A 6,218-nucleotide genomic window follows, 5' to 3' on the forward strand; every position below is an offset into this window, starting at 1 on the left:
AAGAGCTGGTTCTCCAAAGTAAGGGGCCAGAGAGAGGTCCTGCTGGTCCATGGCTGAGGGGCCTGGACTTTGAGGGAAGAGGGCAGGACCTGAGCCCTTAGCTCTATGGCAGAGAACCAGTGGGAGGGCACTCTGCTGGACATGATGAATGGTGGGATAGAGGCCCTCATCAGGCACTGTGGCCACATCCTCCATAACTATGTGAGCAGAGGCTGTGGGCTGGTGCTTGGGAACATGGGCGTAAGGGACAGGGAGGTCACCCTGATCAGTCAGATGACAGGTATCCAGCTGGGATCACAGCCATTTCCAGGAGGAGGGCAAGCCCAGCATGTATTGGAAGCCTTGGAAACCCTGCCAGCCCAAAGGGAGGAAAGGCATTCATCGAGGGTGACCAGGTGAGTGCTGGGTCTGGTTCCTCCCAGCCTGTTGCATCCATTGCTCTGAAGAGTACTGTGAGACTCAGAGCAGAGGCGGGCAGGGGACAGCCAGTGCTCGGTTCCTCTGACCACTCAGGCTTCCTGACTCACTGTGCTACAGATCTCCTTCGCAGACTACCACCTGCCTGCCTTGCTGCCAAGCCACCAGGTCCTTACCCCGCCTGCTCTGATGCTTTCTCCCCGCCCTCGGCCTATCTGGTGCACCTTCGTGCCTGGCCCAAGCTCAAGCCCTTCTTGGCCTCCCCAGACCATATGAACCGGCCCATCTCTGCCGTGTGTGTCAGGATATGGGCCTGTGTGGACACCGAGAAGAGGGAACCAATAGAAATAGTGAGAGGAAAGCTAGCTGTGGTCATTGAGGGGCTGCCCCAAAGCTGCCAGGAGACAAATGGGAGCTGAAGACTCCACCTCAAGCCTTCCTGGGTGTGTGTGACCCCCACAGTGGGGACAGAGAGTGACTTCTATCCAAGAAAAGAATGGCTATCAAAGTATTCAAGAGCTCTTTTCTGTGTGGCGAATCTGGGCCTGGGCACCTGGCCAGGAAGGTCTTGCACTCTCAGACAGCCTCAGGGCACACTTGCACTTGGAATGTGTAATGGTTCATACATTGTGTCAACTACAGAAGTCCAGAAGTTTAATTAAGGGACTCAGCAGGGAGTGAGTGAGGGTCCTTCTGTGGCAAGAGGAGGGCAGGGAGATGGTGTGAGTGCTACACCTGCCCTGGGGTTGGGTAACCTGCTGGCCATATAAGGGAGGAAAAGAGGTTTGTTCTCCCCACTTTTGCTCTTTTGGCTTTTGCTGGCTGCTACCACCTTGAGGTGTTACCCCCGTGCCATGCCACCCTGCTTTGGAGCCAGCTGATTGAAACCTCACAAACTGTGATCTAAATAAAACCTTTTCTACCTTCATTTTGAGCATCTGGCATTTTGTCCTAGCAATGAGAGAAAAGTAACCAAGACAGGATGATACACACTTGCATGCTCATGTTGCCTGTTCTCAGGTATTTGTTACCTTGGTCATAGATACCTGGACTAGGTGTGAGGGGTAGAAGGCAGCCTGGAGCTCTGGGTGATCTCTTGCTGCTTTGGGGACCCATGGAGAGGAGGGCCTCCCTCAGGTTTGGGGAGCCTCTGTCCATTTGAGTAGTCTTCATCTTCAACTTCACCCTCACCCTCAGCCTGAGGGTCCCCACACTGGCCCCCCTGAGTGCATCTTCTCTGTGCTGGACCAATGTGACACCTCCTGCCAGAGTCCCTAGGCAGCTGGGCAGCTCCTGTGGGCCCATCTGGCAGCCTGGAGCCAGACAGTTGAAGAATGCCTGTCACCCCAGTGTGGATCTACTCTGCTAAAGGTCAAGAACACCCCTTGGCCATGTCCCCTTCCCCCCCCCCGTGTGAGCTCCCCTTCTCTAGAGTGTTCCCCAGCCTGACCTGTCACTGTGCTCCTCTTTGTTCTCCCAGCCTCTGTGCCAGTGATACACCACACTCTGCCTACCCTCGTGGCTCCCTCTTGTGTCCTCCTGCAGTGACCTGGGTCCCTTGGTACCTCTGGGCCCCACCGCTCCCTTTGGGCCTGGCTTGCTGGCTGGTCTCTGGGCACCTTGTCTTCCTCTCCTCATTTTTGCCTTACTATTCCCAGGGGAGGGGCTGGCTCCCCTTTACCTGTGCAGAAAGGATGCATACGGCAGGAGGCGGCTCCCGCTGAGCAGGCTGCTGCTGTACCTCGTCCCTGGACCCCGTACTCCCCTCCTTCCTCCTTCCACCCCTCGGAGTTCCAGGAGAGTCTTATCAGAGACTGGTCCTGCCTCATGGGCCTGGTGCCACCACTCCATGCTGGCCCCATGCTGGGGACTCGGCAGTGAATGAGCTCACCTAACACCCTCTGGGCTGATGCCAAAGCTCAAAGACATGAAGCCACTTGTCCAGGACTGAGCTGGGATTCAAACCCAGATCTGAGTGACTGTCAAGACCTTTTAATTCTCTTTCTCTTTTTCTTTTGGGGATTGAACTCAGGGCCTTTGCACTGAGCTACATTTCCAACCCTTTAACATTTTTTAAAATTCTGAAATGGTCGGCCCTAAGTTGCCCAACTGAGCTTGAACTTGCCTACTCCTGCCTTAGCCTCCCACACTGGCGGGACTACAGGCATGCACCACCGCTGCCAGCTACACTCCTAGACTGTCTCATGGTGGTTCTCTGAAAAGCAGGGAGGGAGACCAGTCTCAGGAGCAAGAGTGATCTAGGCATATCCAGAAGCTAGAGGCTGGCAGTGACCACTTACCTGGCAGGTGCATGCCAAGTTTTCATTCTCAGGGATTTTCAAAGGAAAAGCATAGGTCACATCTAACCTCTGGATCACCTGGCTGTTTTCTTCCCAGGATGGGGTGGCCTGAACCAGCATCTTCTCTGTGCTGGACCAATGTGAACAACTCCTGCCAGAGTCCCTAGGCAGCTGGGCAGCTCCTGTGGGCCCAGTTTTCATTCTCAGTATCACTGGCACAGAGGCTGGGAGAACAAAGAGGAGCACAGTGACAGGTCAGGCTGGGGAACACTCTAGAGAAGGGGAGCTCACATGGGGGGGGGGACATGGCCGAGGGGTGTTCTGTGTAGGATGAAGCTGGGTGAGCCGTGCACCCTGAACCTCTGCTCAGTGTACCCACAGGACATTGTGTCCTGAAAATGGCCCAGTGTTTTTCCAGGAGCTGTTTTTGGTGAGAAATCACACTTGAGCTCCAAACCCTCCTTCCTCTTGGAAGATGTTGGTCAGAGCGAGAGGAGAGCATTTGCATTTCCAGATGGAATTTTCCAGCACAAGGCAGACACATAGCCCTGGATCCTCAGCCGAGAGCTTTGTTTGCTGGAACTTACTGTCATGGGACTTGTCCTTCAGAGCAGCATATGGGAGGCAAAATAACACAGAGACTGTTGGCTCCCCCATCTGTAATGTCTGTGATTGGATTCTGGCTTTAAAGTGTGTAGGCAAGAAGGTGGTGGCCTCTCCAAGGTTCAGGTGGCATAGATTTATGTCATCACAGAAATCTAACAATGAGGCCGCTTTTGTGAGAAGTTACCTTTTTGAGATTTTTAAGCGGTTATTTTTTTTTTCTTGCTTTTCCAAAAATAAGGCAGTTGTGACCTTTAGTTCAGAATTCCAGCCAAGGAAATACTTGCACACACAAGCAGTATGGCTGCCCATTTTAACCTGGCAATGTCTTTGTATACCTCTCTCTCCGCTCCCGCAGTCCCCAGCACCCCCGTTCTGAGCCAACAGTCTCTGTGTTATTTTGCCTCCCATTCTGTGCCAGGCCTGCTTTCCAGACACAGGGATTGGCATGTGGCCCAAGGCCAACCACTCAGAGTCTCAGCTCTGGTCCTGTGATTGGTCTAAGGACATGATGGAGCTGGACCAATGAGAGACCATCATAATCTATGACGAACACAGCTGGCCAGGGCTAGCAACTCCCTCTGAGACCTGGGCTTCCATTCTGGTCAAGAGGCTGTGAGAAAGAAGTAGACTCAAAGAGAGAGAGAAAGAGAGAGGGAAAGGGAGAGGGAGAGGGAGAGTGTTTAGGTCCTTGGTACCAATTCCTGAGAGGTCATCTCTACTGTATCCTTCCCCTGCTTTGGATATGTGACTCTTTTGGAGTTGAGTTTCGGTATCTGCAATTGAAAATGACTATAGTAGGTCTGAAATATTTTCACAAATACACCACCATGGGAAATCTAATTTCCTGCCCTTTGAGGTACGGGCAGACTTAGTGACTCACCCTGCCTCTGAGGTATGTGGAAATGGTGATGTATGACATTGAGTTTGGTTATAACAGGTTTGTGGCTGTATCTTGCTCTGTCTTGGAAGGCAGCTGCTGTGCCATGTGCTCAGGCAGCCCTGTGGATAGGTCGAGGTGACGAGGACATGAGGTCTCTTGACCGAGCCAGCACAGCCTCACCATCCATGTGTGTGAACCATCTTGGAAGCAGATCCTCCAGCCCTGGTCGTCTTCAGATGGTGGCAGCTGCAGTCACCATTGGATAGAAACTTCTAAGAGAGCCTGGCAGGAACCAGGTTCACAAAATAAAGTGGACCCTGCGTGTTAGAGGGCTGTTTACCAGAATCTGAGGTACACGGTCTTCTCTGGATGCCCAGGGCAGGTGTTCAGCATTGCTTGGGACGAAGATCCCACCCCTCCAAACAAGAGTTCTACTTTTAAGGATGGTGACTGTGAACCGGTGTGGACAGAAGAACAGTGGTGCACACTCCAGTAACTATTAATCAATTGCAGTAATCAGCTTTTTCACTTTAGCTCACTTCTGTCAGGAAGGTAAGAAGTACATTAGTGAGGAGGGCAGGTGCTGGGCTCTCCTCAGTTTTAGTCCTGCGATCTTAGCACAGCACCTGGCACACCATCAAACGTGTTCAATAAGTGGCTGAAAGCAATTTTTGTAAAAATGCGGTCTCGAAGCTCTCATCACCACCGTTAGCCCTGGTGCTGTCTCAATACCTTGAGAAATCAATATCTTTTTTGTTGCCATATATTTTGCACAAGTGAGGAAATGAGCACCATCTGCCTGTGCAGTGCATTCTCTCACTTAACAGCAAGAGGGGAAAATGTGGTGAACTGACCTTGGGTAAAACTTGACATTTTCAGCCAAGTCATCCTTTCATCACTGTGTCAAACATGGAACAAAGGAAAATGATATTGCAACTTTCCTCTCCCAGGAAAGTTTTTCAAGCCATATTTCTTTTTCAATTTTGAAAATCAACATATTATTTAAGAATGAGAACCCAATGATTGTTTTAATCACACAGAACAGACAAGCCCTCCATACGTGCTTCTTCTGCTTCAAGTGTGTACTGGGGTTTTTCACAGACACAGAATCAGCAGAATCAGCAGCAGGAAAGCTGGTGGAGCTCGAGGGCTGGAGAGTGGTGGTGCTGATCCCAGTGTGGGTCTGAGAGCCTGAGGACCAGCAGTGCTGACAATATAAATCCCCGACTGGAGTCAAGGAAAGACTGAGGTCCCAGCTAACGTAGGCCAGGCAGAGAGAGAATTCAAACTTCTTGTTCTGCTCAGGCCCCACATGGATTGGACAATACCCACTATATGAATCTGTTTCCTGTTACTACCACAAAGTACCTGGCACTGGGCAGTGTGAGAGGAATAGCACATAGTTTTGAAGCTGAAAGTCTGAACAGCATGGTGTTGGCTCTGGTAAGGGTCCCCTTGGCTGCCATCACATCATGGCAGATGGCATCACAACAGTGGGAAATGGTGTTGGAGAGATCATGTGGCAAGATAGGAAGCTCGAGAGAGTGGAGAGGTTAGGTTACTCTTTGACAACAATACTCTCATAAGAACTAGCCAGGATCCCACCAGAGCTATACCAATTCCTCCCAAAGGTAATACCTTTGATGAGCTAGTTATTTCCCATGATGCTCCATGTCTTAGAGGTTCCAAACTATCTTCTGCCACCACCACACTGAGAACCAAGCTCCCAGCTCACAAAGCCCTGGGGAACACACTCAAATCGTATCCCAACCAGTGTTTGTATTTCACCAATTCAATTGCGTATGTCTCTGGGAGGACCCTCGCAGATATCCCTGGAGATGATGTTTCCCCAGCTACCTGGGCATCCCTTAGCTGAATCACGTTGACACATAACACCAGCCAACCCAAGTGCATCATAGTGGCACACACCTGTAATCTTAGCATTTGGGAGGCTGAGGCAAGGGGATGCTGAGTTCAAGGCTAATCTTGAGAAGACTTGTTTCAAAAAAGTCAAA

This window comes from Cavia porcellus, unplaced genomic scaffold (assembly GCF_034190915.1).
Source record: "Cavia porcellus strain 051 isolate PalLab524CR breed Dunkin Hartley unplaced genomic scaffold, mCavPor4.1 scaffold_17, whole genome shotgun sequence".
Classification (NCBI taxonomy): domain Eukaryota; kingdom Metazoa; phylum Chordata; class Mammalia; order Rodentia; family Caviidae; genus Cavia; species Cavia porcellus.